General features: G+C 51.7%; 1 long non-coding RNA gene across 2 annotated transcripts in view; it reads left to right on the top strand.

The window, feature by feature from the left end:
• Positions 1-761: 761 nt before the first annotated feature.
• LOC112910476 (uncharacterized) overlaps positions 762-18747 on the top strand; it is a 57652-nt gene continuing 39666 nt past the window's right edge. Inside the window, exons 1-4 of one of the 2 annotated variants that reach the window (XR_012000361.1) lie at positions 762-1643; positions 2304-2469; positions 8229-8405; positions 12363-12546. This is a non-coding gene — a long non-coding RNA (uncharacterized lncRNA). The remainder of the gene's footprint in view (positions 1644-2303; positions 2470-8228; positions 8406-12362; positions 12547-18747) is intronic. The other variant, XR_012000360.1, reaches the window with a different exon arrangement.

Genomic DNA, 18747 nt, shown 5'->3' with positions numbered 1-18747 from the left:
GAGGCCCTCGTCTGCCCTGGTGTAGCCCTGGGTCCCTTTACGTCCTTGAGCTGGAGCTCCGTGGAGGCCCAGGTTGGCAGACCAGGCGACTACGGGGACGACAGGCCCATCACACACCGAGCATTTGGTCCGTATCTGACCAGGCGCCCTTGGTCTCCTTGAGAGAAATGCAGGGGGTGCGGGTTCGGGAGTGCCGAGGGAGCTTTGCAGCCGGCTGAACCCGGGACCCCGAGCGGACACGAGTGGGCGGTCGGGAGCATGCCTGGCGGTTGTCTTTCTCACTGCCTTTGGCAGGCAGTTGTTTCCACGCAGGTGTGGGAGGTAGACTTGGGTGGCAGGATGCTGAGATCGTCAAGTGGGTTTGGGTTCAAGAAAGTTCGTGGTCTAGATGTCGGTTAGGTGACAAAACGCTCTGGACATGTCGAGATACTGGGTTCTAAGCAGGCAAATATTAAGTGGGTGATGATCACGAGACAACACGAAGGGAGGAAAGGGTGGCAGTGATTTGGAAGGCGGTTTTGTGAGTCACGGGAGTCCTCCCAGGGACGGGGCTCCCAGGGAGAAGGCAGACCCTTGGCAGAGGTGGTGAAAGCCCCAGCGTTTATATCCGTGAGGGTTTTAGGGTCGTTCTTAACATTATATTCATCAGGAAAACATGCTTAGTTCAGGGATGGGGATCTGTTTAGGGCCAGGCACCGTATTTCAGGGTGCTGGCAGGCACCGTATTTCAGGGTGCTGGCAAAGCAGGATGTGTTCCGGGGGACATCCACGAGGGGGAGAGGTGACCAAAGCCTTGTGTCGGGGAGGGCGGTGGAAGACGGCAGCGGCGTTTAGCTTGGACGCGAGGACGTGACTATAGTAGCTGTTTTCAAATACTTGGAGGCTTAGTACGTGGATGAAAGATTTATTTGGGGCGGCTCCGCTGACAGGACTAGCAGTGACGAGGGAAGGTAGTAGTTAGGAAAAGTGGCTTAAAATAGCTCCCTTCTGATGGAGAGCGCGGCACAACCCCAAGCCCCCCCAGGAAGCCATCAGTTCCTGGTCGCCGGCCACACGCAGAGGCCGGGCCAGCAGGGCCTCGGTGGCGAGGTAGAAGCCTCGAGAGCTAGGGGAGGGGGCCGGATCGTCACCCGTTCATGTTCTTTCAACTTTTCTGTGATCGCCTCTTTATTAGGGCCTGTACTTTACATAACACATGCACGGAAGTATGTCTGCGGAGCCTCTTTCTCAATAGCTCCTTATGTAACTGGGGTGGCGTGATGGGAAAAGCCCAAGTTCTGAGAACAAATTGGCATGATACCATCTGGCTGTCTCATCTTGGGCAAATCATTTAATTTCTCTGAATCCCTGTTTTGCAAACTGAAATAGGACTCAGATTCATTTTGTAGTTGAGATAAAGCAACAGGGGAACATGAATCTACATTAAAACTACAAGTGACAGCGTGGAAATGAGCTACGTGAAGGTGGCCGCACTGAAAATGAAGGTCACAGGAAGTCCGACGAGGACTGGATCCCTGCGAACCGGGGAATACGCGCCAACACTTCACGGCCCCGCGCCGTGCCAGGTACCGCTCCAAGGGCCTGCGTTCCGTAGCGCATTTCATCCTTGCCAGAGCCCACGCGGGAACGTCCCCGCCGAGGAGGTGAGTGACTTCCCAGGGGCCGCAGCGTCGGCCGGGCGGGGAGATGGCCCCGGGTGCTCTGGCGTGGCCTCTGCACGCTGATGTCCCACTGCCCACCGGGAGGCCATCGGCTGAGCGGGACCGAGCCCGCCCTGCAGGGCGAGGCCTGCTATCCCCACAGCGTTGCAGCTACCTGGGCGGCTCTGGCTGAGGACTGAGTGCGCTGCGGGGCCAGTGCTGGTGCGGCCCGTCCCCCGCCGGGGGGTGAGGAGGGGGTCCGCCCAAAGCCACTGCGCCACGGCACCTGGCACACAGCGGGCCCACCCGCAGCACTACGGGGCCCGCACGAGCGGAATTGCCGGGCTGACGGGCGGCTCCGAGCACCGTCCACACTGGCCCACCTGGTCCAGCTTGTCCTGCAATGAAGAGGTTTCGGGTATCTTCTGAGGCGAAGGAGGGAGATGCCAAGGGATTTAGCCACTGGGGCGACGTCGCTCAGCCAGTGGCTGGCAGCTGGGGGTTCTCCTTGGACGCCTGGAGGACAGCCACTCGCAGCCACCTGCGCCGTCATGGGGTGCGCTCCGGGTGTATCTCCGCCTGGCCAGGGCCCCTTCCTCCCACGCCCCCCTGCTCCCAGGCCCAGCGACCGCTGATCTTCGGTCTATCCTTTTGCTTTTCCAGGGAGCCTTACGGTGGGGCACCAGGCAGCTGGGCTCGGAGCGCGTGGCCGTGGGGCCTGCCGCCACTCTGCTAGGGCTCCACGTGGGTCCCACAGATGTTGCCCAGCAGCCTTGCAGCCTCCGCGTGGCACCTGTCGGACTCGGGCTCCCGTGGGCTGCCCTGCCAGGTGTGTGCAGTGCATGGTGGGAAGCTGGGAGCGTGGGGCCCTCTCCTGCCTTGGGGCCCCGTGTCTTCCCTGTAACTCCCGACGTGGGCACAGCTAGGGTTCCCCGGCTGCCACCCGGTTAGGGGCCAGGAGCCCTCCAGCCTCGGCCAGGAGCCTTCGGGTGCAGCCCTGCTGCAGGTACCGCACCCGGAGCTCCGTGAGCTGTCCCCCCCTGGCTGCTTTGTGCCGTGTCCCCGAGGGCAGCTTCGGACAGTCACAGCCCAGCACCTGGGGCCTCTAGGCTGTCCCCGCCTCCCCCCCCGGGCTCTGACGCAGGCCTCCTGCCTCAGCAAAGCCCTTGACCCAGGCCCTGGCTCCCCACTCTCAGGGTGCTCGCCCTTGGCTGCCACCCGCAGCGAGGGACTGTCGGGCCCGGACCTGTGTGGCCCCGTACTTGGTCTCCCAAGCCTAGCGGAGTGAGCTGCGTGGTGGGTGCTCCTGAAATATTTACTGCGTGGATACCTGGGCGAGTGGTGAAGATGCCAGCTGGGACTGGCTTTGGCTTTGGGTAAAAGCAAGTGCATCCTAGACGACTGAGGCAGTGATGCTCTTGTAGCTGGGAAGGAAGGGGGATGCTGGGCCAGGAGAAGGGAAGGCGAACGGGAAGGGTCGTTCCCGGGAGAGGCCCGGGTGTCTCTACCCAGGAGGACCCAGGGGGCATGACCTTGTTTTCCTTGGGGCTGGGGAGTTTCTGGAATGTAATGGCCAGAACTGTGGTGCGGCCTTCGCTTCTCAGCCCTTCTGTCCCCGGGGACAAGGTCCTGGTGCCTCGACAGGTCACGGGCAGACAGCTGCCGAGCCTGCATCCGCGGGGTCCACCTGCCGCCAGACTGGAGGCCGCATGCAACTGGGTGCAGGGCGTCCCTCAGGCCAAGGACCCGCCTCTGCGGGCGAGGCCCCCGCACGGAGGCCCGGAAACCCCGACAGGTGTCACCTGGCGTCATGCACGGAGACAAGCACAGAAGAGGAAGCGATTCCAGAGAAGGACTTGCTTTCCCCCAAATAGGGGGAGCTTGTTTTTCCCTTATTATCGTCCCCATTTATTTTTTTGTTCTTTGAAAAGCAGCAGGAACCATGGAGCTGAAATGTCTGCCCGGTCAGTTACAAATTAGTGACGTGGCATTTAGACCCCTCTGTACCTTGGAGGAATGAGCAAAAATTGGGAGCAAATTATCTTAAATGCTCTAGGACGCCGTCTTACGTCGTCTCCGTCCCTCATTTTTGGAGTGACGTGTTGGCTGTCACATCCTCACAGTCCCGCGTCAGACCCTGTAGTTCTCCTACAAAGAGGCATCTTCTGGAATGAACTTTTCACTCAGGAAATAACAGGGCGTAAGTCACTGGTCAGCGCCAGATTGAGCAAAAGTGGAAATTCAGCCTGGTTTTTACATGTTTTACCTACTTGCGATATTTAAATATATACTTTTTTAGATTTTTGATTACATTTAGCAAAGCTACGTTGCAATCTGTCATTTTTATTTATTTACAGCGAAGTTGCGGAAAACTAATGGTTTTCTTTCTGTTTGCGATTGCGTGGGGAAAATGTGTTACTCCTCAAGATTGTTGGAGCTGGAAATATTAGCTTGAAGTTTTGCATATTGATGAGTTGCAATACTTTGGCGAAAATCTTTGAGTACTCAGCGACCTGAAATTCAAGGAAGTACGGCTAAAAAGATTTCCTTGTTATCATAAAGATGTGGAGGTGAGGTTGATGATATCCCAATTTGGAGCTTAATTTGAGAGAAAGCACATTCTCAAAAGTTCTCAGAAATATTTATTGAACGCTTACCGGGGGCAAGGCTGAAGTCCGCAGAGAATAAGTCGATGAATCAGATCCATTTCCTGCCTTCAGTGTACAAGTTAAAGGGAGATGAGGCAAAAGTAACCCTAATCCATAGGGAGGTGGGAAGTGACGGATACGCTAAGGAGTTTGGAAAAGGCACGTTGTGCTGCTCACAAGAGATGAAAGAACAAGCCGGGAAGCATTGGTGGCTCTTGAGTTATTTCTGGAAAGATGATCTAGGAAGGGAAACCCCTGCAGGCTGAGCAGGAGGTGACATATACGTAGTTTGCAAACCTAGGGGTACAGGTGCCCCTTTGAATTCGTGTTTTTGTATTTTTGGGGTAAATACCCGGTAGCATAATTGCTGGATCAAAGGGCAGCTCTATTTGTAGTGTCCTGAGGCCCCCCCACGCGTCTCCACGGTGGCTGCCCCCGCCTGCATCCCCACCCACAGGCGAGAGGGCTCCCCTCCCCCACACCCTCCCAGCACCTGTTGATTCTTGTGTCGTTGATTTTAACATCCTGACCGATGCGCGGCGGGATCTCATTACAGTTTCGACTTGCATTTCCCCGATGCTGGGTGACCACGACCATCGTCGCGTGTCTGCCGGCCGCCTGGACGTCTTCTTTGGAGAAATGTGTTTGTATCTTCTGCCCGTTTTTAAGTCAGATTATTTGGGTTTGGGGTGTTGTGTTGTAGGAGTCCTTAACATATTCTGGCTACTACCCCTCAGATAAAGAGGATGTAGTGTAGCTACACCAGGGAATAGTATTCAGCCGTGAAAAGAATGACATCTTGCCATTGGCAATGACACGGGTGGAAACCGAGTCCCCTGCTAAGTGAAGTCATCCGGTCAAAGGGAAATGCCATGTGGTTCCACTCTGCCGTGGAATCTAAGAGAGCGAAAGAACAAGCAAAGGAAAAGAGACAAACGGAGAGACCGATTCTTGGGTATCGAGAGCAAACAGGTGATTACCGGAGGCGGTGGGGGCGGCTGAACCGGACGGATGGGGGAGAGCAAGGAGCGCGCTTTATCCTTTGAACGTTATGCTCTACGCCTGGAAGCAGCATAACGTTGTCTGCTAACTACACTGGGATTTAAAATAAAAATGAGGGCAGCCCCGGTGGCTCAGGGGTTTAGCGCCGCCTTCAGCCCAGGGCGTGACCCCGGGGTCCTGGGATCGAGTCTGGCGTCGGGCTCCCTGCATGGAGCCTGCCTCCCCCTCTGCCTGGGTCTCTGCCTTTCTCTCTCTCTCTCTCTCTCATGAATAAATAAATAAAATCTAAAAAATAAAATAAAAATGAAACCCCAAATAAATGTCATTTAGAAATGACTTGTACTTCATTTACATATGAAGTAAAAAAAAAAAAAACGTTCTTAGGTTTGGCCCAGGGGCTTAGCCGAGGTTAAGTCCATTCTAGTCACAATGTCCCTGGGATATTTTGTCCTCTTCTGGCCTGGGGGTATTTATGCTTCCCGTCCCGTCCCTTCTGCCTACAATGCGGCCTCTGAATGCTGCATGGCCTGTTGCCTCCAAGCCCCTTTAGGCCTCAGAGAACCATTTTCACACCAGTGAAAATTTTCGATGCCCCCGCTGCCCGCTGCCCGTCTTCCCTGCTTTGTCGCCGACACACTCATCATCACATACTGCATGACATTAGTATCTATTGTGCTGTTGCCCCTCACCAGAACATATGCTCAGAAAGATACGTTTTGTATCCCTACATCCTAGGACGGTACACAGTGCAGAGGGTGCGTTCACCAGATAGTTGTACCGCGGTTGAGGGAAGAACAGACATGGAGAAACAAAGTGGTTCCAAACAGTTTATTTTTTTTTTAAGATTTTATTTATTTATTAATGAGAGAGAGAGAGAGGCAGAAACACAGGCAGAGGGAGAAGCAGGCTCCATGCAGGGAGCCCGATGCGGGACTCGATTCCGGGTCTCTAGGATCACATCCTGGGCCAAAGGCAGGCACTAGACTGCTGAGCCCCCCAGGCTGCCCAACAGTTTACTTTATTTATTTATTTGTTTGTTTATTTATTTATTTATTTATTTATTTATTTATGATTTTCCAACAGTTTGCTTTAAAACGCAGCTGACCCATGGGGCGCCTGGGTGGCAGGTTGGTTAAGCATCTGACCCTTGATCTCAGCTGAAGTCTTGGCTTTAGGGTCTTGAGTTCAATCCCCACACTGGGCTCCACCCTGGGCACAGAGTCTACTTTAGAAAAAAAAAAAATCCAGTTGACCCTTGGACAGGATGGAAGTTAAGGTCATCCTTCCCTCGTGCAGTCAAAAATCCTAATACAGCTTTTGACTCCCCCAGAACTTAGCTACTGAGCCTACCGGTGTCCAGAAGCGTTACTGGACCAGGTAGCACATGTCGTATGTCATACGGAGTATGCCGTGTTCCTACAATAAGGTAAGCCGGAGACAAGAAAATGTCACTACACAAATCACAAGGAAGAGAAGACGCCGACGGCAGTGGGCAGTGTACGTCATTACTGTAAACAACCCTCGTGTGAGCGGGCCCGTGAGCTCAGGCCCGGTTGCTCGAGGGTCAGCTGTAATTCCTGGAGGTCCTAACACGGTTCTAGACTGCTTTGGGCCTCAGTTCCCTCATCTGTAAAATAGGACAGTAAAGTAGGCCGGCGAAGTCCCCGCCGGGGAGGAGCACCGTAAGCATTGCCCGAGTGGCTAGACTTACGCGCCACCTGGCCTGTGGCAATTGCCCCACGAGTGTTCACCATCCTTACTCACTTGCCTTTCACAGGCTTGAATCTGGCGTCGCCATCTAATGGGTCTTCAAAGACTTTGAGGACGGAGCAGGCCTTGTGGGCTTCTCTAGAGACGTGCATGCTGCAGGTTTCGCCCCCTCCTCCCGAGCGGTCACTCTGCCTCCCTTGTCAGACCTGTCCCCGGGGCTTGTCTTCGCCGCCGCCCTTGTAGCGCCCGTTCTGGTGACCTTCCATAGGTGGCCTCCTCTCGTCTTGCCTTCCTCCTTCCGTCTGTCCTGCTGGCGACTCTGGGCACAGAGTACGTCTCAGCTAGCCTGTCTGTTCATCATCTCGTACGTGGCTCTGGTGCTCCCCCTGGCATTCCTATGCCAAGGCATCATTCACTCCTTGGGTTTCCCCTGCACCGCACGGACACGTATTACCTGAACGTCAGAGCTGCTCTCTCCAGCCATTGCCACACCTTTTTCTACCCCGGACTATGAAATCCGTCCTAGATCTAAGGTGCAAATAACAACAGAAGGAGCCACAGAAGCCTTTTTTTTTTTTTTTGAAGCCTTGCTCTAAATGCAGTTGGCATCTTATCCACTTGCAATGATGATGAGAAAATGCCACTCCCTCCTCATCCCATCAGTAGCCTCCCCTTCCTGCACCGGCTCAGTGTGCACCGAAGAACCCAGTGGAATGTTGACAGTTTCTTTTAGATGTTGGGACAAACTGTAATCATGAAGCTTAGCGCCTGGAGTCTCGGTGCGCCCGGTGGTGGCTTGTAGGCACAAGTCCAGACTTTGTCTCTCTCCTTCCCCAGATCTTTGCGGTCCAGCGGAACACGTGCATGGAAGCTCAGCTTCTGGGGCAGGCCCCTCTGAGCTGGAAGGCTGGATGCATCTCTCTGGTTTTTCTGTCTCTGGAGCCATTGGGGAGCTCAGGGTTTGTCATGTATAGTGTCTGTCCCCAGGTTGGTACAGAGACGCTGCCTCCAGGGGAGAAGTTGTCTCTGTCTGGGTAGCAGAGACCCATTTTGGGCACTTAACAAAATGGAGAAAAGTGTTGAACAGACCATTATTATTATTATTATTATTATTATTATTATTATTATTACTTTTTACATAAAAGACTTTCCCCTGTGCCGTCATGCATTCTGGGATTCAGCAACCGAGAGCAGAAAAGTGAAAAATGGACTGTCTTTTCCCTCCTAGACTCTCTGTTCACTCCATCGCTGACAGTGAGTTAAAAATACTTGGCTGGTGAGAAAGGTGAGAAATGGATGACTCAGTCCCTCCAAATAAAGAATCTGCCGCTGGAACGGAAGGCTGGTCAGAGCCAGCGCGCTGAGGAGTCGTTTTTAGGCCCTGTCCTGCGAGGCGACATTCAAGGTGAGCAACAGGGGCTGCCTACATCTAGACGTAAGAACCTTGATACGAGTGACAAAAACGTCAACCTGACAATTTTGCAGGAAAAGAAGAAGTCAGTGCCTCCTCCTAATTAGGGACCCCAGGGAGGACACGCCCCACAGGGGCTCTTGCGACAAGCGTGGACTCTGTTTACCCGACACTTTCCTCCTTGGTCACCTTCTCTCATTTTAGGTGCTTCGTTGCAGGACCTGCTTACGACCCTGGGCGGCTTGCTCGCCCACAGCTGCCTTATTTTTGGGTCCTAGTCAGTCAAGGTGCTAATTGTGTTTATGAATCCCTCCCAGCTATTCTTAACACATTGTTCCAAACAGCTCCCGTTGGCATTTAGAGACGAATTTTGACTTTTTTTTTTTTTTTTCCTCCAGGGCTGGCAGTCCAGGCTCCAGCGGATTGTGGCTAGGAACTTCTATTTCCTTTTAATAGCCACCTCTTACTTTTTTCTTTTTCCTATATCCAACTTCATTCTTCTTCTTATTATTATTTTTTGCAATAGAAAGATACAGAACAAGATAAAAAAGAATACAGGGAGCATCCCAGAAGTCCGTTGCCCGGTCTCCCCCGTTATTAGAATCTGACATTAGCATGCTGTGTTTGAACCAGGGTGGTTCAAATTTTAACTAAATCCATGCTTTTGACTAAAGTTAGTTAATTTTAACTAAAATCCATGCTTCATTCAAATTCCCGTCACTTTTCTTCACGTCCTGTTTACCTTCCAGAGGCCCAGTCCAGGGCAGCACATTACATTGGGTAGTCATGTGTCCTTAGGCTCTTCTTGGCTCGGACAGTTTCTTAGACTTTGCTGGTTTTTGAAGACCTTGACAGTTGTAGGGAAAACGGGTCAGGTATTTTGTAGAGTATCCTTCAGTTGGGATATTCTAGACAGCCATTTATAAAGGTTTTTCCAGGTCCTTCCCCCCCTTTTTTTGCCCTCTTCCATAATCTCAAGACAGTCCCAGAAATAATTTATTATTTAGACCCTGCTAATAGAAACGCTTCCAGTTTTAGAAAACTGCTCAAGTTCAGTGGATCAGAGCCCTCCTCTCCCCTCCACTTTGCCAATCTAGTTAATTTTCATCACGTCCTCTATATGGCATCTTGAGCACTGGCTCTCGATAAATATGAAACGGTGACCAATACAAGGCTCTAGGTATTCTCAGTTGAGAAAGTGTTGACTAGAAACACAAAGGCATCAAGTCATAATAAAATTATTATTTTTTCTTTATAAGTAGTTAGTCAAGTTTGAACTTTCTGGATCTAGAAGATGGAATATTATGTCCAAAATACAATGGAAATCTATTTCGAGCAGGCTTTTTGAGGACAAACGGACATTTTGAGCTCTTAGATATGTTGTTCGTCATATATTTCTCTTTATTATATTTTTCAAGTTCATCTTGAGCCAGAAATGCAAGTGTGGCCCATGTAATTGAGGTTCTGAATTTTGACTTTGCCGCACATTCAGCCATTTGGCTCCTTTTGCCCGAGGAAGGAATGGCTTGTTATTATTGAACTAGAATGTTCCATCTATTATAATGGCCTTCACGTATTCTTCTCTATTGAGTTCCAGCCACATGTGCCATTCCAGTTATTAGAAATGGAGCTGAGAAAATCTATAATTACTCCCTAGACAAAATACCCTTTTAAATGCTGTTCCACTGGTTGACTCGAGTCCAGTGTTCCCTAGAAACAATTTCCACTTTGCTTAGTAGCAGTCACTGGATCCTTTCTACCAGAGAAGGATCAGATGATGAGTAAGCCCTTCTTCTAGATTACTCCTGCTTCATCCTGGCTGCCTTACGTGGAGTCTCTGCAGCGCGTGCGATGTGTGATGTTGGAAAAGCCAGGCCGTTCCTCTGTGACTCCATGGGGCCTTCCCTGTGGGTTGCTGCTCTGGCTTGGCCCCTCCAATGTTCAAGGATGCTGTGAGGCGCATTTACCTGCTCTGCGGTCTGGTAGGGATCGTTTATTTATTTCTCCAAGGCTCATTCCACAAAGGATTCGAAAGTGACAGGCTTTCGGCTGACACTTTCTTTGGAGCCCCTGTATGTAAATGCTAGGGTGCTGGCATCTGATCACCCATTTGTGAGTCCAGGTGTGGGCTGGAATGTAAGACCATACAGAGGGTTGGGTGGTGTCAGGTCGCACCGGGAAAGGGAATGGTGCTTGCAGAGGGGCCACAGCTGTGGTGGTAAGGCCTTGGGGCCCCTGGGAGGCCGGCAAAGCCTAGCACGTAAGGGAACAACCCTTGTGTGAGAGGTACATGGCCGCTCTCTTAGGCATAGAACCACTGGAGAAAGTCTTGGGCTCGGGGACTGGCGTCCTGAGCTCTGGTTCTGGCTTTGCCTCCAATAGGTTGTGTGACTCACCCCAAATCCCCGAAACTCTCAAGAACCCTGTTGCCTCATCTGTGACTACGCGGGTTGGACTAAGACCCTCTTCACGCTAAGGTTCTAGGATCCTCTAGCGGATTTTGAAAAATGTTCACAAAGGTGCTTTATTTTCCAAGTTAACATAGAATTTAATTTTGTGGATATGAAAAATTAAGATGGGTTTGGACCATCTCTTTCTCTCTCTCTTTCTTTTTTTTAACCGAAAACACAGCAAAATGAAAGACTAACATGGATTTAAATGCATTGCTTCTGCATAGATTTACTGAGCGCACGGTGCTGAGAATATAGCAGTGAATGAGACCCAGCCCTTGACCTCAAATGTGCTTGAATTTAGATATGAAACGTGCCAGCCCCTCCCCCTCCTCTCTATTCTCCTACCCTGTCTTGAGGGAAGCTCAGAGCTGGCGTCACACCTCTGGTTTGCCTTTTTTATTTTTTTATTTTCCAAAAGCTCCAACATCCCAGGCTTGTAGAAGGGTGAGTGAGACAAAGACCCTTTAAGGGGCCAAAGTGAATTCAAGAGACTCCCTAAAAGGAACACTGCTAAGTTTCAGCATTGTCAGGCTTTTGGACTCTAAGGCATGATCCAACCTATTTGTTACTCATCTTGCAAGCTGTTAGCACACATGATGCCTTTTTGCAGATGTAAGGAGACATGTCCCCTCTAGACAAATAGCATAAACGAGGCCTCTCTTCTTGTAGGCGGATTCAAGCCCTCACGAAAGCACCCCATGTCCTGCCCCTCGGTAGGTGCCCTGCAGAACCACACACCACACCCTATCAACAACCTGGCCAACGAACTCATGAGTCTTCCTTAGAACAGTGCCTCCCTCCAAACGTCCATCAGCAAAGAAGAGGTCTCTGGGAATTGCTGTTCTAAGGGGACTAGGTTTTTAAGACAGGATCTATTTCTTCATGTTTAAAATACGGCACCATATGTGTGAGCCGCCTAAGAGTTTGGGTGACGAGGCATCCTATTTTTGTCAGATTGCTCTGGGTTTTACTACTATTTCCACCCTCCTCCTCGCCCGTCCAGGGCCCTGAGAAGTCCTTCTGAGTGGCAAGCTGTCCCCTAAAAAAAATAAAAAATTTAAAAAGAAAAAAAACAAAAAGCAAACCGCCCATGCAGGATCACAGCCCTTGGAACGAGCCCGCATGGTGGGACGTTAAGGAGGGCAGCTGTGGATGGCTCCTCCAGAGCCAAGCGAGCCTGATTCTCTGCTGCATACATTCTGACTTAATTGCCCTAATGAGTCTGGGCCGATGGGATCAAATGATCAATCCAGTTGGAGTTATGAGATATTGAAAAATGGGATTAGAGAAGAAGAAAGGCATTTGGCAAATCGACTACCGGGTCGGGGAGCCTAGGAAGTCGCGGGTGATGGGTTGGATACGTGTCTTATTCCCCCCCATCCCTTGAAGGCTAAGTCCTAACAAAACCTTCCTAGATGTGCTTGCTTGCTCGTGTTTCACTGGAACTCATCTCGCCGTCCCCTTCTGTTTTGATTCAAAAGGCTTTTCTCTCTCTCAGACACAATAAGCCGGACACTCGGCCATGCCGGAAACGTTCAAGAACCGACGAACACCTGCCACCCAGAGAAGTGAAGCGCCCCGTGGAATTCCTCTTACCTTTAGACGAGGTTAACGTGTTCTGTGGAAAAAGGAAATACAAAAGAAAACATGAGCCTTCACATTGCATGGAACGTTAGTTCCACGTAAGTATTAGCCCCTCTCTGTTCCCATCCATGTAGGGAAGCAGGGGATTGGCCAAGGAGGGAATTTGGGTGTGCGGATTTTTTTTTTAATCTCTTTTTGAGTGATTCTTAATGGGGAGACGTCCTTGGGTCATCTCAGGCCAATAACTGAAACTGCTTGAGACGGACATTCTTCTAGCTCCGGGAAGGTTAGAAACTGGGTGAACTCCTCAAGCTTGGCTGGTTTTCCACTTGACTTGCTGTGTCCAGGTAAATACGGGTACCCTGAGGCACGTAGAGTTCTGTTGTTCATTTATAGAGACCTAGGGGCTTGGGTTTTTTTTTTTTTTAATTTTTTTTTTTAGGGTGGTTTTTGTTCTTGAAGTTTGGTCAAACTTCTAAAACGGGTGTGAATTTGTGCCTCAGTGCGGGGAGCGGGAAGTGTTGTATTTCTTCATGTTCAGGTACATCTGGCTCTGTTCCCTCCTTTCCCCTGCAAGGTTGTTGGAAATTCAATCTTACCCATTTTTGCCCTGCAACTTCCTTTGGTCATTCAAGGAAACTGAGGGTCTTAGACCTTCCAGAAAACCTGAGGAAAGGCCTCTGGTCTTGTTGTAAAGTGGCTCATTGAAAAGCGTGTGGATTTGGTGCCACGTGTCCAGTGGGGCCATGGGATCTTTTATCCCTCCTGGGCCAGAGGACCCAGGGTTTAGACCTAGACATCTAGACCAACACCAACTAGGATAGAGTCATGTCTTTTAGAGATTTTTGAGCTTTTTCCCTCTTAAACAACCGAGCCACTTACTTTGGGAGCCTAAACTTCTGAAAACTCCCTTCCTTGGGTGATATCCAGGTTACGAATCCTTGTTCTTCCCTGGAGACGGGAGGTAAGGAAAGTATCTCTCAGTCTTTCGCAGTAGACCTAGAGGCATATACTTAAATTCTTATTCCGTGTTCTCGACTACATTTGAATTCCTCTTAATTCGATGTCTCACTTTTGAGCTGTTGCATAAGCTACCAGCTTAAATACGTTAAGGGTCACGTTGCCAGGAAATAGTCTCTGATGTCTGTGGCAACGTTTTGTCGCTTGTCTGTGCTGCCTTTTCTTCAGAGGGGAAAGTATGCGGTTCTCTTGCTCACTGCCATCCTCTTTGAGTCCAAGTGCAAAGCTTTTCTGAAGGGCAGGCTTGATGGTTCACGTGGCATGTAAATAGCTCACGTGACCTCATTTCCAAGAAGCCTTCTTGAACCCTGAGGCTGAATAAAGTACGTGCATTCTCCTGTTTGCTACTCTACCCCGAGCGATACCCGGAGCGTACTCTTAAGATACATTTACTAGTCGTAGTCCCAATTCTAGGGACAGCTCTGACTTCTCCTCTCACTCACCCCAAGCAGCAGCAGAAGAAGGGTCAAGGCCAAGGACTGTATTGGACCAAGGTTCTTTTCTATGAGTGTGATGGCATAAATGCCAATTCGATGGGAGAAGAGAGAAGACTGTCTTCACTGCGTATGGCCCCTGGTCTGTGCCTGGTGTCTCTTCTCTAGGGCCGTGTGCTGAGTCATTCGTCATCTATTCATTCAAGAAACCCTCCCTGCTGAGGGCTCACTAGATGACGCATCCTGTAGGTCCTGGGAGTAGCACAAAGATCCTTCAGACAATGCTCTGTTCTCCTAAACGTCCACTTCTGCGGGCTGTCTCTCCGGAAACTTTGACTTTGACGGCACAGTGAGAGTGCCTGGGGCCGGCCTGCAGCGTGGGCGGGGTTCCCTTGGCCTGAGAAGGCTAACTGGGAAGGGGGTTGTTTCTCAAGGGAAGTAGGTGTCATTCACATATGTGCTTCCTTAGTGTAGCCAAAGAGCTGATGCTCAGGGACTGTCTGTCCCAGCTCACGTCTCCTCGAATGCAGAGCACCTGCCATGAGCCGTCGGGGGGCATCGGGACTGGACTCAGTAGGATCTCCCAATCGTGAAGACCACACGCGTGTTTAGCTGCATCTCTGTGACTGTCGCTGCCCCGAGGGTCTGAACGTCCCTGGATCTGCCGGAGGAGGCCAGTAGGTAGCTCCTGATCCAGCCTTCCACCGTCACTCTCTTTTTAAGTTATCTGAGAGCTGGAACTACCGATCGTTACATTATTTCAACAGCTCACTCCCTCTTTGGTCTCCCCACCTGGGCGTGGGTGGACAGCTCCTTGTGTTCAGTCTGGGGCCCCCGGGAAACCTCGCAAAGGTCCTCCTGCCTCTCATCGTGGGATACATGAAGGCAGAGGTCCACTTGGGGGGAAAAAAACAGAATGGTCCTGAAAATAATTCCCTTCTGCATTTCAAATGCTTGTCTTATTTTTAACCAGATAGCAATTTTAAACTTAGAACGATGTACGGATGGAGTGTAAATGAATTAATGTTGAAGCATTTCCTTTATTCAAGGTGCTGGGTAGGACCTGTGGGTTACAAAGCACTGAATTAACATGCACTTGATGCTTAAGGTACGTGGCAGGGCAGGTAATAAATGGGATCAAATAGCATCACAACTATCCATATGTTTGTTTATTTATTTATTTTTAAAAGATTTTATTTATTTATTCATGAGAGAGAGAGAGGCAGAGACACAGGCAGAGGGAGAAGCAGGCTCCATGCACCGGGAGCCCGACATGGGACTCAATCCCGGGTCTCCAGGATCACGCCCTGGGCTGGAGGCAGGTGCCAAACCACTGAGCCACCCAGGCATCCCCCATATATTTATTTTTGAGTTATTTTTTAATAGCATCACAGTAGTGGCGACTTAATTTGCTTATGGGCATGAGTGATGGTCAGATTCAGGGATTTTGAGTTGTTTCCAAAGAGGCACAGATTCCCGGAGGAATCTACTTCTGCTTCCCCGTAGCTTTCACGCGCCTCTACTCTGTTACCTCGTCTACGTTTTCACCCGGGTGTGCGTTGCCTAATTCCGATGTGCTCTGCACAATGCACTCCATTATTTTCAAATTTGCCTCAATGATAGAAATTCTCCGATTTGCATCATTTTTCATTTAATAAGATACCGTATGTTAGATCACTGCCTTGAGTTCCATCCTCTAGAAACTGTCCCTGCCTGAAGCTATAAAAGGTCAGAAAGATCTGGGCACGTGACATTTTATTAACACGTAAATACTGGGGGGGGGGGGGGTGTTTCATTGTCTACTTGTGAGATCCTAGGGTTCTAGGCGTTTTGATAGGGTGGCAGCTGCCATGGAGAGGGGACGCAGGGTGTTTTGAAACGGGGCCGCCGAATGCCAGGCCGGCAGCCAGGGCCCAGGTTGGCTGTGTCCGTCACCGCCCCGGCCTGGTTAGGATGCGGCGGGTGGCTTCTCTGCGCGGTCCCAGACTTTGGTAAGAAGCTAGGGAAGGCGCGCTCACAGCTGCCCCAGCAGCTCGGAAGCCGCGGGCCCGTCCGGGGGAGCCCGAGGAGGCCGGCGAGGCACCACCGGCCTGTTTCTCCGCGCAGCCCTGCCGGCTCCCTGCACGGGGCCACGAGGGACGTCGCCTCGCCTCCGCTCTGCCCCCAGCCGCCCTGGCGTCCTCGCCTGTGAACCATGCGCTCGCGGTCACGGGCTGGTGGCCTCACAGGCCCGGCGCGATCGCGGGTGGAATTTTCGCAGACGTGGGCCACGTTTCTATTTCATCACAGGACATGAAGCCAGAGCGGCTTGGAGTCGCGCTAGCGCATCATCCGCATCTGCTCTGCAGCTCCCTGGACGGCGTGGGGTCGCGGCACCCTGCCTGCACCCTGCCTGCTGCACGGGCCTGCCTGGTGCCAGGACGCTGGGGAGCGGGGGACAACGTTGCCTCCTCGTGGGGAGATACCGAGACTCTGGGATTTACAGCCAGAGAGCGTCGTGGGCAGAATCGTCCCGACTATCACCGGGCTCCGTGCCCGACGTTCGGTGCTCAGTGCCACCAGCGCGGCGCCCGGTGTCCACGGCCTTCTCCCCAGGGAGATGGTTCATTCACCTCTGGGCTCCAGAAATCACCTCTCGGCCTCAGTTCTGTGTCACACGTGTGTGTGCGCCCACATTAACCAGAGGATCCCTCGTGACCAAGGACTTGGCCATCCTTCCAGCCGGAGGCCGACCCGACTTGATGATGTTTCTGATCGCGGGCCGCCGCGTACAGTTGCACAGGTCGCTGGCGGCGCGGCAGTTCCTGGGCTGGAAGGTCCTCCCAGCCAGCTGCACCCGCCGCTCAGGACTGTGTCTGCTGTGTCTGTCCCCGACTGGCTCCTGTGGGGCCCCAGTGACTTTGCTGATGCAGATTCCTCACAACAAATGAGCAACCCAGGAAGGGAACTTGGGGCCTCGATTTCTCTTCTGTGTCGGCATCTTGGGGTGTCTGGCTCTCCGTCTCTCCCCCTTCCTTCTTGTGTGTCCTGGGACCATCCCTTGAAGTCCGTCCGTCCCACTGGTCTCACTCTGGGACTAGACCCAGAGGGCGGCCGGCGGGGACCCTCCTCCCCTCTGCCTTGCACTGGGCCCGGGGAGCCAGCCCTGCAGGCCGTGCCCATCGCCTTTCTAGGTGCGGCTCGTCGCAAGCTGCTTGGATGATGCTCATGTTATCATTTCTTGCATCCCTTCCTCCCTCGTGGGTGGCCGGGAAGGTGTCTGTGTTTTAAACCCTCAGAGTTTCACACGTTGGAAAATAGTCTAAAGAAGAAAATCGAGTGAAGGGCTACCTGTCGGCTCTTGAAATGTTCAGCTGCAAAGAGGAGTCTTCAAACGTACAAGGAGGAAGGGGTCGTCGTAAAGTCATTTTTTGACTGTTGAGCCTCGGTGTGATTCCCGTCCCCGCCGTCTGCCCCGCGGGCTGGCCCGGGCCTCATTGTCCCCATCCGTGGGGGAGCCCCTCTCCGGGATGCCCGCCCCAGGCTGTCGCGTGCCTGGAGAGAGATACTGGGGGCTCGGGGCATTCGAACGTGGGAAGGCTCTTAGTATGTTTAAGGTTTAATTATCCTTACGGAGAAAGATGAGAAGCATCCTGAGAGTTTCCTTAATGTTTTTTTTTTTTCCCCCTTTTAAAATGACACATACTCTGTGTAGAAAACGCCATGAGACTAAGAGACAAATGAAAAGAAAACCCCACAAAAATCAACTAACTCTTGGCCCCCCGGGGGGGGGCTGTGGTTAATGTTTTGATGTATGATTTTTTTTAGTCTTTTACAAACGTAGGTTCATTGATCATAGCTGAGCTCCTACTGTATACACATGTCCGAACCTACCCCATTATTCAACTTTATATCAGTTTAAAGGTTTACAGGAGGCGCACGGACAGCCGACTTTGGGGCTATCGGCAAATACCAGCGTTAGAGAGAGGGCCGGGTCTCGCCCAGAGCACGTCGCACCTGATTTCCGCTGGACTCGGGCACAAGGGCAACACCTCTCTCTACAGTCACTGGTATGTGAGCTCAGACCATGGTGGTTTTTTTCCCCTTGATTGTTTTTAAGGTTTTTTTTTTTTTTTAACCTAAACCTAGATGTTCAGGGTTTTAAATCGTGTGCTCTGCTGGGGGTTGAGACGTGCGGCCCCAAAGAAGGCATTCGAGCGAGAAGGCCGCACGTGGGCTGATGACGCGGAAACAGGGGAAGCCCCGGCCCCTTGGCCCCAGCGCTGTCGCCCCCTGGTTAGGTAGTCCGGCCCGATGCGATGCGGATCCTGAGCCTCGCCAGCTTTGAATATTAGGCTCTCAGGTGTCCGGGCGGTGTAGGAGTCACAGGAAACAACGATCACGTGGGAATCTGACTCCTTTGCAGATTGGAACTTTCAGGAACAAAGAGACGTGCTCCCTTGTGTTGGCCGGAGGCTCACCCGAAGCTCCAGGTGCCGGAGGCTTTGACGGATGCTCAGGGTCGCGGGGCCGCTGGCAGGTGCGCACGGGCTCCTCTGGGCCATTTAATTCCCTATCAGTGGCTCCATCTTGCTTGGAGGCTCACACCAGGACGCTGGTGGTCATATAAATCATCGTAGGTAAAAATCAATCAATCAATCAATCAATCAATCAATCATCGTAGGTGACGGGATCCTTCCCTCCTTAATCACCGTCGAATGCAAAGTGGTGAAAATGGTGAAAACATTCCTTGTGGGCACATCCCCCCCACCCCCCCACCCCCTGCCTTTGCAGCCTGTTCTATCCTGAAATAAAACAAACGGGATGGAGGCAGGTGCAATTACAAGTATGATAAGGCTTTATCTT

The sequence above is a fragment of the Vulpes vulpes genome, chromosome 3 (genome assembly GCF_048418805.1).
Source record: "Vulpes vulpes isolate BD-2025 chromosome 3, VulVul3, whole genome shotgun sequence".
Lineage (NCBI taxonomy): Eukaryota > Metazoa > Chordata > Mammalia > Carnivora > Canidae > Vulpes > Vulpes vulpes.
This window is presented reverse-complemented; position numbering and strand designations above follow the sequence as displayed.